The following is a 16,567-nucleotide window of genomic DNA, read 5'->3' on the forward strand; positions in this document are numbered from 1 at the left end:
ATTGTCATCATACCTTAAGAAGAAAATATTTAATTTGTAACTTGACTTTGGGGAAAAAATTGGGCACTAGGGAACATTCTTACAAATCTATGATTCCAACTTGTTGAAGCTTGCAAGTATATTCTATGACAAAAATCTGTAGTGCACTCTGGTGCTTCATTTATTTGACAGAAAAACACACATTTTTAATATCATTTAGCCTGGTGGTTAACATAAAACAATGTTTATTTTACAAAACATTTTTTTGTTACTGAAGAATAACAACACCTTGCCTTCAATCATTTTTGTATCAGAATGTTTCGCCAACATTTAAACAACATTACAGGTTCTCTCTTCTTCCAATCTTACATTGATAACAACTATCAAGAACTGTTAGCATTTTATTACCGTTTAAGTGGTCAGGCATTGAGGAATTAAACTTTTAGCAAAACTGTGATGACTATTTTCCACAATCGAAAATCTGACAATTTTAAAAAACTTTTTTTACTGCTGGAGTCTATCAGCAACTGCTGCAGTTAATTCTGTCCCCATAGCATGGAAGTACATATTACACATATCTCTTAGTTTTGTACTAATACAGGACTAAGTTCATCAAAATAACCTGATTAACTACTGCATAGTAGGTTTCTGCAGAGGAATCTTAAAACAAGCCAGTTACAATTGCACCTTTATGATGGTTAGTTTTGATACATGTAGTAAAGCGTATTGACACATGTAAAGAGTACTAACTAATTAAACAGGTACGCACTCTCAGAGTAAAGCGAAGAAACAATGGAAACTGGTACAGAACGGTATATTTAAAATCTATAAGTTGAAAGACTATTAATGGGAAATATGAACAGTTGGTGACTAACACCAATAAAATCCCATTACATGGAAAGTTTAACAGAGCAGAAGGAAAACACTACAGACAGAATACAGGACACTTCCATCAGAAACCTTCACTAAATACCAATGGAAAATCTTAGTGGCTTCAGGACTTAACATGAGAGGCCAACTTAATAACACCTATCCAGTTCAAAAATATACACAAGTGTGGAATTATTACACCAAATAATAAATACAGCACAATGTTACACTGACAAGGGAAGTCTAGGAGGTGTCCCTCTCCGATTTTCTGGAAACTTTGCATGTAAGTAGAGCATGAAAAAGTATTAGACACGTGTTTTTTTTTTTTTAATTATTAAAAGCTGCTAATACGCTGATTTACAGGGTAAAATACAACCCTAAAGTTGACCCTGCAAAATACATTTTTAAGATATCTTCACTTGAAATCAATATTTTTGAACCAAATCAAATCAAAATTGTTTATTATAATAAACTACATTATACAGTAGTGAAATTTACCACAGGGGCTGCTTTCCTTATCTTGCAGGGGCTAAAATCGTATTTTATGAAGTACACGTTCATAATAAAAACTCAAACTATAGAAACAAAAAAAACAAAAAAATATTTTTACCAACTACATGATCAAATAAAGTTGACACATTTTTGAATTTTTCTTAAAAGTGCCCCAGCGTAGGGTAAAATACCCCTAACGCCACTGAATTTTCAGTGTCTCAGCTAGCAGTTTTCCATGATATTTCGTATAATAGTAGTTTTAAAAACTAGACGATGAAATAAAGTTGACATATTTTTTTAATATTTTTAAAAGCGCCCCTGCATGGGGTGAACTACCCCTAACATATCATTTAAATCCGTTCAATAGTTTATAAACCTTTTAAATCTGTTTTATAGTTGAGAATGCGAATTAAAAAATGACTGCAATTTTAAAATGTGCTTTATTTTGAAGATAAATATAAAAAAAATAAAGACTGGAACTTATGAAGTACAGCTAATTTTATTTTGTATACTTCCTTTGTATGAAACTTAAATCATAATTTTTGTTTAAAAATTTTAATTTACATAAGTGGAATTTGTACTAGGACTTGGATGTAGATTCTTTCATTAATCTTGGGTATACTTTGTCTCCTCCATTTTTTAGGGCTAGGTGCAGCAAACTGTCCCACATGAGGGGTGCGACAGTAATCTTAGGATGGTGTAGAAATCAGGAATATATAGTATTTATTAAAAGAATTGAAAATAAGTAACAATAGAAATACAATGCCTGTTAATGCAATCGTAGTAACAACGTTATTATTAAGAACCTTCGATCTGTATAATGCTGAAGAAATTAAGTTTCCAGTTAATGAACAAGAAAAGCAATTACACGATTTACTGGTAGAAATAATAAGACAACGCATAACAACTTCGGAAATTGATGTACAAGAAGAAGAAACACTATATCTTGACGACGATAATGAAATTCATCCACAAGGTGTTGAATACAAAGAAAGTGAAGAGTCTGAAGCGGTACTGACAAGTAAGTAGCGTGAAACAACTTCGACGATGGAAAAAGCAAGTTCAGGCAGGAGGCAACAGATATGAAAAATTATAAATGATATTGATTTGAAGAGATGTATTTTACAAAAGAAACTTGAAATAGACATGGCTTCTTTTAAAGCATCACATTCGTGGATACAGGAAAAACACAATATCGTATCTCGAAAAATTACTAAATTCGTTACAAAAGCTTCATTGATGAAGATTAATGAAATAGAAGACAAGTGTGAAATCTTTGGAACTGAAGTCCATTACAAAATACGGAGAAGAAAATGTATTTAATTCAGATCAAAGTGGATTCAATTTGGAGATTTGTGCCTGTAGAACACTAAATAATAAAGGGATTGAGGAGGTACAAAGCATAGCACAATCACTACCTTCTTTAACACACAGTTACACTATTCAGCCTACTATATCAGCAGAGGCTACGTTGCTTCTGCCTTCATTTTTAGTATTAAGTAAGCAAGTGGAGCTCTTGAATTTATAGCTCATTTGCATTAGGGGTAGTTCACCCCATGCAGGAACACTTTTTAAAAAATATTAAAAAACACATCAACTTTATTTGATCATGTAGTTTGTAAAAATAATTTTTTTAGTTTCTTTAGTTAGTTTATGAATTTTAATTACAAAAGTGTACTTCATACAATACAATTTTACCCCCTGCAAGATAAGGAAAGCAGCCCCAGTGGCCAATTTCACTATTGTATAATGCAGTTTATTATAATAAATGATTTTGGTTTGATTTGGTTCAAAAATATTGATTTAAAGTGAAGATATCTGTAAAAATTTATTTTGCGGGTTTCAACTTTTGGGTTATATTTTACCCTGTAAATCAGCATATTAGCAGCTCTTTTTTTTTTTTTTTTTTTTTTTTTTAACCACATGTCTAATACTTTTTCACGTTCTACTTACATGTAAAGTTTCAAGAAAATCGGAGGGGGGACACCTCCCAGACTTCCCTTTTAAGTCATCAGATGACTGTTATTTTGCTGAAAGTTCTATATGCAAAAGAAACCATATCCACTGGTGGTTTCCATGAACTGAAAAGTGTGAACAGAACACTTTGGAAAATACATGGTCCACAACAGAAAAAAGAATATGAAACAGCAGCAGATCTACACATCTTAAAAGTTTCAAACATATTTACATAATCAACACATGCCAAAATCATACATAAAAATTGTGGAATATTTATAACACTCCTAAGTAACCAAAGATCAATGAAGAAACTGACAATGAAAACTTGTTTTTATTCTCATGAATGGTCTCACAACACACTGATATCATGAAAAGATTTTATAAGGACAAGAAGGCAGAAGCCACACCAATAAAAAATTTAATAACACTTCTAAATGGGAGAAAAAGAAAGGGAAGAGCAACAACCTGAAACTAATATTACTCACTGAACAACACAGCCATTGAGTTTTTGACAGGCACACACAAAGGGGAAAGAAAACTTGCTCAGCATAATTCCTTTGTCGACATACAGCACGCACACACACACACACACACACACACACACACACACACACACACACAAATGCACAATCCTCTGACCCTACATTGTGTCAGCTGGATGCACAATGCCAGGAGTGCAGTAGCGTGGTTAGAGGAGTGGGCAGCAGGAGGTAGGAAGGAGGGTTAGGAGTGGGTAGCTTACAGCTAAGAGGAAAGCAGCAGGTTTGCTGGCTTGGAACATGGGAGAGAGATGTGGAAAATGGACAGGCTAGACATGTGATACACCACGTATGAGAGCCAGTGGAGTGCGGAGCAGAATGAAGGTGACATGGGTTGGGAGGAGACGATAGGACAGAAGAAGGGGAAGGAGAAGGGTAAACTTTGGTAGAGTGTGTGAGAGCAACGGGTTGAGGGAGATAGAGGCCAGGAGAGTTGTGGGAACAAAGGATGTGTTGAAAGTATAACTTCTATCTGCATAGTTCAAAAAAGCCAACGGTGGGTTCCACAAATGACTGTGTGAAACTTAGCTCTCTCTGTCCATCCACGAGCCCTAGAAAGCAATAGGTACAAGCACCCAGGTAGATAGTGTGATCCTTGACTTTCAGAAGGTATTCGATGAGTTCGACACTGTCACCTAACGAACGGAATATGAGTGTATGGAATATCAGACCAACTATGTGACTGGATTGAAGAGTTTCTAGCGAACAGAACACAGCATGTCACTTTGAATGCAGAGAAGCGTTTAGACAGAAAAGTACCTTTGGGCATGCCACAGGGGAGTGTATATGACCATCACTTTTCACAAAAATGACCTCTTAGATATCATCACAAGTTCCACGAGGCTTTTCACTCTCAACAAATTTACCATATTGTGAATATATAGACAAAGTCCCATTATTATATGATTACACAATAGCAGAACAATCACTGCAAGTGGTTACTTCCATAAGACTGTAGGAGTGTGCATACAGGGTGGTTTGAAGTGGAATGATCACATAAAGTTAACTGCCAGTAAGGCAGATGCCAGACAAATTCATTGGGAGAATCCTCAGGAAATGTAGCCCATCAACAGAGGAAGTAGCTTTAAAAACATTTGTTGACTATTGCTCATCAGCATGGGATCCAAACGGGATAGGGCTGATAGAAGAAACAGAATATCCCAAGAGGGGAAGCATGTTTCGTTACAGGTTCATTTAGTAAGGGCGAAAGCATCACACAGATGATCAACTAACTCCAGTGCCAAATGCAGCAAGAGAGGCATCCTGCATCACGGTATGGTTTACTCTTAAAGTTCCGATTGTGTACATTCCTAGAAGGTGGCTTGTGGAGTATAGATGCAGATGTAGATGCCGAATCCAGATGGCCCAGACTGTGAAGCAGCCACTGCACACTCATGTTGTGCCCAGCTGCATGCTCTGCTACTGACTGGTCCACTTTGCTCTTGGCCACAGTTGGGTGGTAGCCATTTATTCTCATGACAGCCAGTTGGTTGTCATACCAGCATAAAAAGCTGTGCAGTGATTACAGCAGACCCGGTATATGATGGCTGCTTTCACAGGTGGCCCAGCCTCTGATGAGACAGGATAAGCCTGTGGCAGGACTGGAGTAGGAAGTGTCGAGTGGGTGATTAGGTATTCTCGCACATGGGTCTTCCACAGAGATATGATCCCTGTTGTAAACCCTTGCCAGAAAATTTTTCAGAGGTATGTGAACTACTCATTTTGAAGATAGTTAAGTTGCAATGGGAGAGGTGTGAAACAAACAATGGCATTAACCAAATATTTTGGAAGCAGCAGGACACATTACCATATCAAACGTGACATACCATATGATGATCTCTCCCACAAAGCAGAAAATGAACTGTGTGATAGCTGGATCAATGGCATACGACCAAAAGAAGCAAAGCAGTACTTTAAAGTGCTAAAAACTGACATCTAAAATGCAAGATATCTACCCACATTAAACAAAACTATTATTATAATTTCTGAGAGGAGCTGCTGAGATTGCCTAGAGGGTTAATAGCCAATTAACCTTGTCACAGAAATTGTAATAGCACATTGTTTAAAATTCATATTATATTAACATAATGCTGAATATTCTTGCAAATAAATGCTTAAAAATAAAATAACCACAATAATGAAAGTTTAAAAACCTGAAGGCTGCAAAACCTTAAGCTTTCTTCACTCAGACGTTAAAAAAATCTGTAAGCGCAGTGGTTTGAGTTTTGAGATACAGCTGTGTGAAATTACACATTTTAAGCGCGCGCGCGCGCGCGCCCACACACACACACACACACACACACACACACACACACACACACACACACACACAAGCAAGTGCAAACCCTGTTTTCACTATGGAAGGAAAACTGTGTTGAAGGTTAACCATACAAAATTTCTAGGCATTCATTTTCTGAATTGGGAGGCATACCTAAACAATTAAATAAGAGACTGAATTCACTAGCTTCCGTTGTTAGACTCCTCACTCAGAATACAAGCTGTTCATCAGTGCTGATAATGTACCATTGTAGTACACAGTTGCTACTTATGTACGGAATGATTTTTTTGGGAAACTTCACAAATTCTACAAAAACATTTAAAATACAGAAAAAGATTATCAGGGTGATAAAAAAGCCAAATGCAAGGATTCCTGTAGGCCCCTTTCTAAAACTCTCTAAATATTGCCACTGCCTTGCTTGTATATATACAAAATATTAATTTTCACAAAAGGGAGCATCTTAAAAAAGGAACCTCCTCAAGGGACACCGCCTTACAGTAGCACTGTCCGTGCAGGTGAAGTGGTTTGCGTGCTCTGGATCCTGAGGTTTATGCCAGCGGCAGCTTAGCTACCAGCAGGGTCATCCATGCTGGAATGGCTGAGGGGGAGGAGCCAGACGAAGTGTGTCCCACAACAGCCCACTGGTCTTTTCACATATCCCAAACCTGTCCTTTTCCTGCCATCTCAAATAATAATAATAAAGGGTATGGGGGAATCTTAGGCATAGGAAAGCCAGCCGACCTAGGGAAGTAAATCCTTAAAAGAAAATCGGGCAAGTCTAGAGGCTCTTAGGTGGCAGCCTCACTACTAGACTAGGCCAGTCACCGGCACTCCCAAAAACAAATGGTTAAAGAAACAGCAGAAAAGAACAGCCGGATGGACTCAAATATGATGACCTTTGGCATGAGAAACACAACGAAAATAGGTTTTTGGAATATTAGAACATTGAGAGAAGCCAGCAGACTGAAACAAGTTACAAAGGAGATGACGAGTTACAGGTTGACATTCTCGGACTTAGTAACGTGAGATGGCTAGATTTTGGAGAAATCCAAACACAAGATGGATACACCTTTTTATACTCTGGACCCGCTGGACAGGATGCAGAGCACAGAAATGGAGTTGGACCTTTGTTAACCAAAGGAGCAAAAAAGAGCCTTATGGAATGGGAAACAGTTTCAGAAAGACGATTTAAGACAAACATTTGAAATGTCACAGTCATCCAATGCTATGCTCTTACAGAAACCTCGAGGGGGGAGGGGGGTAAGAGAGAGAGTTAGTTTTACCTCTCCTAAAGTGACACCATTAAAAGTACCAGTAAGAGAGACATCTTGATTATTGTGGGAGACCTAAATGCAAAAGTCAGAAAGAACAATTAAGGCCTAGAGCATGTAAAGGGAGTCCATGGTATTGGAGAAATGAATGAAAATGAGGATATGTTTTCAAATTTCTGTGCCAGTCACGATTCGGAGATTGGAGGTTATTATTCCCACACAAGAATTGCCATAAGGTTACATGGGTATCCCCTGATCACAGAACGGAAAACCAAATTGATCATATAGCGCTAAGCAAAAAATTTAGAAGAACACTGATGAATGTGAGAAATAAACATGGGGCTGATGTTGGCAGTGATCACCACTTTATTGTTGCAAATTTTAGACTAAAAACCATGGCTATAAATAGAAAGTTCGAACAACAGAACAAAAAATATGATGAGAGAAAACTTAGAACAACAGCAAAACAAGAATCTTTCTGTATTGAGCTAAAGAACCGCTACAAGGCACTCCAAGAAGCACAGGAAAATGATGAAAATAGTGTTGATAATAGATAGACTTAGATTAAGGACATCTATTGCAATGTGAACAAACAGCTCCTTGGCCTTAAAAACCATTTGAAAAAAAGATTGGATGTCTGAGCTTACATGGAATTTGATCAGCTGTAGGAAGGAGATTAAAGAAAAATTAAATATGAGTAAAACAAGACAGCAGAAACTCTAATACAAGTAGAGTATGCAGCTACTGACTCTCAAAGAAGAGTGTGAGGAATGATAAGAGAAAGTGGATGGATGAGCAAGCTCAGAGCAGAGACAGCTGCAGTAAGGGGGTGATGCAAAAGAGCTGTACCGCATCGTTAGAATGCTGTCCAAAAACGGTTTCAGCAAGAACAGACATGTGAAAAGCAAGGTGGGTCGACTGTTGACCGAAGAAGACCAACTTAGAAGATGGAGAGAACATTTTTCTGAAGTCTTAAACAGAGACCAACCTGAAGAGAGCGAGGCAACAGAATTTTCCAGATGCCAGTGACAGAATCAATGTAAACGCACCAACTAAGACTGAAATTAACATAGCTCTCAAACAGGTAAAGAACGGGAAGGCTCCATTCCTGGATAATATTGCACCCGAGGTGCTAAATTGACACCGTTGTAAATCTACTGCATCCATTGTTTGAGAAGATCTTGTCAGAACAGAAAATACCAAAGGACTGGAAAGAAGGGCTGATTATTAAGGTGCCAAAGAAAGGGGACATTACCAACTGTAATAATTGGCAAGGCATCACCTTCCTATCTGTACAAAGTAAAGTATTCTGTAGATTGATGCTAAATCATATCAAGAACTCAGTCGAGGCATGACAGAGAAAAGAGCAAGCTGGGTTTAGAGAACACAGAAGTTGTGTCGATCTCATCAACACACTGCGTATAATACTTTATCAGAGTGCAGAATGGCAGAGCACACTCTACCTTACATGTATTGATTTTGAAAAGGCATTTGACTCTCTTAATAGGAGAGTTATGTGGCATACCTTAGAAGAATATGGAATACCATCAAAGATAATAAATATTATTAAAACCATGTATCATGGCTGCTACACAATGGGAAACTTACTGACTCTATCCAAATAAATGCTGGGGTGAGGCAGGGATGAATTCTGTCCCTACCTTGTTCTTGTTGTTACTTGACAGCATTATGAAAAAGAGTTGTTGATGGTAGGAAAAAAGGTATTCAGTGGGGAATGCAAGACAGGCTTGAAGACCTTGACTTTGCTGATGATATCTGTCTGCTCTCGCTAGGATTGTGTGACATGGAAGAAAAGTTGGAAAGACTTAAAGAAGTAGTTGTTGTGGTCTTCAGTCGTGAGACTGGTTTCATGCAGCCCTCCATGCTACTCTATCCTGTGCAAGCCTCTTCATTTCCCAGTACCTACTGCAGCCTACATCCTTCTGAATCTGCTTAGTGTATTCATCTCTTGGTCTCCCTCTACGATTTTTACCCTCCACGTTGCCCACCAATACTAAATTGGTGATCCCTTGATGACTCAGAACATGTCCTACCAACTAAACCCTTCTTCTAGTCAAATTGTGTCACTAACTCCTCTTCTCCCCAATTTTATTCAATACCTCCTAATTAGTTATGTGGTCTACCCATCTAATCTTCAGCATTCTTCTGTAGCACCACATTTCGAAAGCTTCTATTCTCTTCTTGCCTAAACTATTTATCGTCCACGTTTCACTTCCATACATGGCTACACTCCATACAAATACTTTCAGAAACGACTTCCTGACACTTAAATCTATACTCGATGTTAACAAATTTCTCTTCTTCAGAAATGCTTTACTTGCCATTGCCAGTCTACATTTAATATCCTCTCTACTTCAACCATCATCAGTTATTTTGCTCCCCAAATAGCAAAACTCATCTACTACTTTAAGTGTCTCATTTCCTAACCTAATTCCGTCAGCATCACCCGATTTAATTCGACTACATTCCATTATCCTCGTTTTGCTTTTGTTGATGTTCATCTTATATCCTCCTTTCAAGACACTGTCCATTCCATTCAACTGCTCTTCCAAGTCCTTTGCTGTCTCTGACAGAATTACAATGTCATCAGCGAACATCAAAGTTTTTATTTCTTCTCCATGGATTTTAATGCCTGCTCCGAACGTTTCTTTTACTGCCTGCTCAATATACAGATTGAACAGCATCGGGGAGAGGCTACAACCCTGTCTCACTCCCTTCCCAATCACTGCTTCCCTTTCATGTCCCTCGACTCTTATAACTGCCATCTGGTTTCTGTACAAATTGTAAATAGCCTTTCACTCCCTGTATTTTACCCCTGTCACCTTCAGAATTTGAAAGAGTATTCCAATCAACATTGTCAAAAGCTTTCTCTAAGTCTACAAATGCTAGAAATGTAGGTTTGTCTTTCCTTAATCTTTCTTCTAAGATAAGTCGTAGGGTCAGTATTGCCTCACGTGTTCCAATATTTCTACGGAATCCAAACTGATCTTCCCCGAGGTCAGCTTCTACAAGTTTTTCCATTGATCTGTAAAGAATTCGCGTTAGTATTTTGCAGCTGTGACTTAATAAACTGATAAATCGGTAATTTTCACATCTGTCAACACCTGCTTTCTTTGAGATTGGAATTATTATATTCTTCTTGAAGTCTGATGGTATTTCGCCTGTCTCATATATCTTGCTCACCAGATGGTAGAGTTTTGTCAGGACTGGCTCTCCCAAGGCTGTCAGTAGTACTAATGGAATGTTGTCTACTCCCAGGGCCTTGTTTTGACTTAGGTCTTTCAGTGCTCTGTCAAACTCTTATGCAGTATCGTATCTCCCATTTCATCTTCATCTACATACTCTTCCATTTCCATAATACTGTCCTCAAGAACATCACCCCTGTATAGACCCTCTATATACTCCTTCCACCTTTCTGCTTTCCCTTCTTTGCTTAGAACTAGGTTTCTACCTGAGCTCTTGATATTCACGCAAGTGGTTATCTTTTCTCCAAAGGTCTCTTTAATTTTCCTGTAGGCAGTATCTATCTCACCCCTCATGAGATAAGCCTCTACATCCTTACATTTGTCCTCTAGCCATCCCTGCTTAGCCATTTTGCACTTCCTGTCGATATCATTTTTGAGATGTTTGTATTCCTTTTTGCCTGCTTCATTTACTGCATTATTGTATTTTCTCCTTTCATCAATTTAATTCAGTATCTCTTCTGTTACCCAAGGATTTCAACTAGCCTTAGTCTTTTTACTTACTTGATCCTCTGCTGCCTTCACTGTTTCATCCCTCAAAGCTACCCACTCTTCTTCTACTGTATTTCTCTCCCCCATTCCTGTCAGCTGTTCCCTTATGATTCCTGTCAGATGTTCCCTTATGCTCTCCCTGAAACTCTGTACAACCTCTGATTCTTTCAGTTTATCCAGGTCCCATCTCCTTAAATTCCCACCTTTTTGCAGTTTCGTCAGTTTTAATCTACAGTTCATAACCAATAGATTGTGGTCAGAGTCCACATCTGCCCCTGGCAATGTCTTACAATTTAAAACCTGGTTCCTAAATCTCTGTCTTACCATTATATAATCTGACACCTTTTAGTATCTCCAGGGTTCCTCCATGTATACAACCTTCTTTCATGATTCTTAAACCAAGTGTTAGCTATGATTATGTTGTGCTCTGTGCAAAATTCTACCAGGCGGCTTCCTCTTTCATTTCTTAGCCCCAATCCATATTCACCTACTATGTTTCCTTCTCTTCCTTTTCCTACTCTTGAATTCCAGTCACCCATGACTATTAAATTTTCGTCTCCCTTCACAATCTGAATAATTTCTTTTATTTCATCATACATTTCTTCAATTTCTTCGCCATCTGCAGAGCTAGTTGGCATATAAACTTGTACTACTGTAGTAGGTGTGGGCTTCTATCTATCTTGGCCACAATAATGCGTTCACTATGCTGTTTGTAGTAGCTTACCAACATTCCTATTTTCCTATTCATTATTAAACCTACTCCTGCATTACCCCTATTTGATTTTGTGTTTATAGCCCTGTAGTCACCTGATCAGAAGTCTTGTTCCTCCTGCCACCGAACTTCACTAATTCCCACTATATCTAACTTCAACCTATCCATTTCCCTTTTTAAATTTTCTAACCTACCTGCCCGATTAAGGAATCGGGCATTCCACGCTCCGATCCGTAGAATGCCAGTTTTCTTTTTCCTGACAACAACGCCCTCTTGAGTAGTCCCCGCCCGGAGATCCGAATGGGGGATCATTTTAACTGCGGAATATTTTACCCAAGAGGATGCCATCATCATTTAATCATACAGTAAAGCTGCATGCCCTCGGGAAAAATTATGGCTGTAGTTTCCCCTTGCTTTCAGCCGTTTGCAGTACCACAACAGCAAGGCCGTTTTGGTTAGCGTTACAAGGCCAGATCAGTCAATCATCCAGACTGTTGCCCCTGCAACTACTGGAAAGGCTGCTGCCCCTCTTCAGGAACCACACGTTTGTCTGGCCTCTCAACAGATACCCCTCCGTTGTGGTTGCACCTACAGTACGGCTATCTGTGTCGTTGAGGCATGCAAGCCTCCCCACAAATGGCAAGGTCTATGGTTCATGGGGGAAGCAGAAATTGCAGGACTTAAAATGAATGTTCAGAAAACTAAGGAAATGAGAATGTGATCCTAAAAACAAGCGAAGATAACTGTGTATAGAAAGGAACTGGAACAAGTAGACTCCTTTGTATATCTAGGCAGTACTGTCTGTAAAGATGGAGGGGCCGAGAAGGATGTAAAAAGCCGGATATGGAGGGGCCGAGAAGGATGTAAAAAGCCGGATATGGATAGTAAATGGAGCCTTTGTAGAACTGTACCCTGTCTGGCGTAATAAGAACACCTCAAGATGAACCAAACTGCACTTGTTCAATAGCAACATAAAGTCAGTCAGTCCTGTATAGTTGAGAAACATGGAGGGTAACAAACATGATTGTAAACCAGCTGCAAGTCTTCATAAACCCGTGTCTTTGGCGAATTATAAATGTGGCCAGATGTTATATCAAATGACAAATTGTGGGAGATGACAAACCAGCGACCAATCCGTGAACGAATAAAGGAAAGAAAATGGAGGTGGATTGGTGACACAATATGCAAACAAGGAGCTGTTGAAAAGGCAGCACTGAATTGGAACCCACAAGGAACACGTAGACACGGCCGCCCAAAAAAAGACATGGAAAAGAATGGTGGAAGAGGAAGCTCTGAAAGCTGGTAAAACATGAAGCGCACTGAAATGTTTGGCTGCCAATAGAACCAGATGGAAGGTCTTTACTGCTACCCTATGGTCCAACAGGAACAACAGGGAATAAGTCAAATTAAAAAAGGAAAATCTCTTCAGACACAACTATGATCTACGCACATATGAAACTAGGCAGAATATGAACCTACACATGAACACAGTAAATACAAACTTATGCAAAACAGAAGTGTATCATACTGGAGCTAAGTTATATAACCATTTGCCTTCTTACCTAAAAGGAATACCAACATTAAATGCATTTAAAATAAAATTAAACAGTTCTTGCTTGACCACTGTTTCTATTTTTTGTCTGACTTTATGGAACATTGTAATAAGTAAACCTCGTTTACCAAGTTTTACTAATTGTCAGTTCATAATATAGTTTAAGTTGTGCTTATCATGTAATTTCACTTAATAACTGCTATTATCACATGTAGAAGGAATGAGGCACACCGACCTATATTAGTATGCATTTTGATTATGTCAAAACTGTAGTCAAAATGACTATTACGCAACTTAATGTGTCACCCTCAAACTGGTAATACAAAGTTGCAGGACTCAGTCCTTCAATGGATTATGTTCTGTTCTCTTTCTGTTGCTGCTGGCAAAAATGTGATCACTGTCTCATTGAATGTGTGGTAGATACATAAAAGCACGATGAATTGTGGTTCAAATTTCACTTTAGTCTCTGTAGTGTGTCATAAAAAATTGTTTTTAGAGTTGAGCATGAGAGAGGTGTATTACCCCATTCAAACTTTAATAGGAAAGAATTAAGCTTAGAATTTGTTTGATCTTGAAGAAAAACTTAAGCTTCAATCAATCGGACAACAGAAATATGGAGTGTAGGCATCTATTTCATATGCAGCAAAATTGAAACAGAGGATCAGATGCTAAAGAAGACTGACAGATCAAACAGTGATAGATGCCAAAGGAACCTGTTGCAGAGAAGAGTTAGTGTAGTGAATATAACTGGAAGTGGTACTGGCTACTTTTGTGAAGAAAAAGAATGGAAGCAGGAGTAAGAAACACACAACAATACTCCACATTATCTGCTGCAGACAACATAATCGATGATTCGTCAATGAACAAAGATCTATTTGTCATGTTCAATGCTACTTTTATTTACAAAAAAATAATGCCAATTTATACATTACACTGATAGCTTGCCAATAATACTCTATTAGAGAGAGAATTTGCTCTTCTCAAACATCAGACTACTAATGAACTCCGTCAGCGAAAAAAACTGAGGTTTCACGATTTACCATCCCCAAGATTTTTTTTACCTAATTTAATCTCCTCATTTTCACTAATAAGAATCTCTCTAAAACGCAATTAAATTCTCACTGCTGGTAAACTGATAAAGCATATTCTCATCATATAATGAAGGTTTTCCAAAACTGCCGTCTTAGCTGCTGGTGAGTTTTCTGGGTTCTGTGGTAGGAACCCTTTAAATTTTTTTTGTGCCTGACATTTCTTCCAGAGCTGTTTTGAACATCTTCTAAGATGCTCCTGGTTGTGCTGAGTCTTGAACAAGACAATCAAGAACACCTCCAAAGATGTCCAAGGCAGTTCTGGACAAAACATCAGGATTCAAAAAGTTTCACGGACCATGACAATATTAACTGAAAGTTTATTAGCACTTTTGGAAATAGCAAAGTTAAATCAAAGAAAGATCCACCCAAAACCGAACACATCACTTACATGGTTTGTGCTGGCACTGATGTTCATGAATCTGCTTATTTAGATCATTAGAAGTGTTCTGTGATACCCCCAAAAACACACTGACAACAGTATTCTCTCCTTTTCAACTCCACCACCTTCTCTCTTTCCCATCAATTATTGACTTTATATTAATTTTAAACCCAATACAGCCAACTTCAAAGGGTGAACACTCCCAATAGTTTAAGTTTATAACAGCATATGCTCATATGGTGTTCTAGGACTAATTCCACAACACACATTAAAAATATTTAACACTACTTACTAATTAAGTAGACAAAGAAAAATCTGTAAATTACATTTGAACCTGATTTATATGGATTCAAGGAAAAGAAAAGATCACTTGTAATTCAGAATTACTTAGAATCGGATATAAATACAGTAATACAAATCATATTTTTTGCTAGGGGGAGGGCACATACAAATGGCCTACAGGTGTACACTTTACAAACAATGAATATACTGTACCATATTAAAAGAAATACTGATATTCAGTCATGCTTTAGAGAAATTAGATACTGTATTGTAATTTAGCACTGTGCCCTGTGCAATCAACAAATGTGCAGTTTTAAAGAGAAAATATGTTATTTTTAACTTGAACCTGCTTTAAAGAAATCAGATAATTTGGCTTGTATCACTTTTGGCATATTAAGTATATAACCTCATTTTGCAAAATTATTAATGAATTCTGAGCTTTTTCACTATTACTTTTCACCCTGATGTAATGCCTATACACACTAATTGCACTTAACACTTCACTCAGTTTAGGTGTCCCACGATTCAAGTTGTCTTCTCCAACTCTGTCACTTTAAGTTGGTCCACCTTCCCGATCTTCACCACACACAACTGGCACACATTAGCAATTATCTCCTCATCCTGTAGTTCTGCATACATGGTGAGATCATCATCAAAACGTACAAAACTGCCGAAATCTGCATCCTCCAGTACAGCTCTCTCATTACCAGACACAACTTCACCATCACCACCATCAGTCTCTTCCAGTAAGGTACCAGCTTTATGGAAACAGCTGTTGATTGAGGAGGATGACACTAGCTGCCAGACAGCCAAAATAAATTATATGTAGAAAGTTAATGAAGAGAGTTTAGTTTCCTGCATCAGTCAGAGCTATCACATATTGAACCAGCTGTAGAATACTGGTACAGTTTGGAGATAAAAATTCCACTCTTAATATTTTCCAAAACTACTTAGGATGGATGTGCTGCACATCGATCAGAAGAATGATCCTCTTTTTCTTTATCATTCTTATGTCCAGTTTCTTAACCACTGTTCCATTAAAAAGCTTAATCACCCATATCTTTACACCTTCAAAACACCTCGGATTCTCGTATTTTCCTATCACACATGGGGAAGCTTGTCAGACAGATCTGCATTTGTGGCAAGAAGACCTGTCATCTAATTTTACTTTTCTTCCCTCCATGGCATAAGTCAGTTATCAGCTAAAGTTTTATTAGGAAGCAGCTCATAGAATATACTGGTCACATCACAGTTATAGATTTTTTGAGGTTTATAATCCCTTAAGATAACCAGCAGAACCACAGTTTTCTATTCGCTGGAAATTTTTCTCCCTATTATTCCATGATAATTTTTAAATCCTTGTAACCATCCTGATGAAGCACAGAAATCAGCAGTCATATTCATACTT

General features: G+C 38.0%; 1 protein-coding gene across 1 annotated transcript in view; it reads right to left on the reverse strand.

Moving 5' to 3' along the window:
* Positions 1-16,567, reverse strand: part of LOC126419307 (putative pre-mRNA-splicing factor ATP-dependent RNA helicase PRP1) — an 82,800-nt gene that overhangs the window by 9,080 nt on the left and 57,153 nt on the right. The gene's annotated exons all lie outside the window — the stretch shown is intronic.

This window comes from Schistocerca serialis, chromosome 1, assembly GCF_023864345.2.
Source record: "Schistocerca serialis cubense isolate TAMUIC-IGC-003099 chromosome 1, iqSchSeri2.2, whole genome shotgun sequence".
Lineage (NCBI taxonomy): Eukaryota > Metazoa > Arthropoda > Insecta > Orthoptera > Acrididae > Schistocerca > Schistocerca serialis.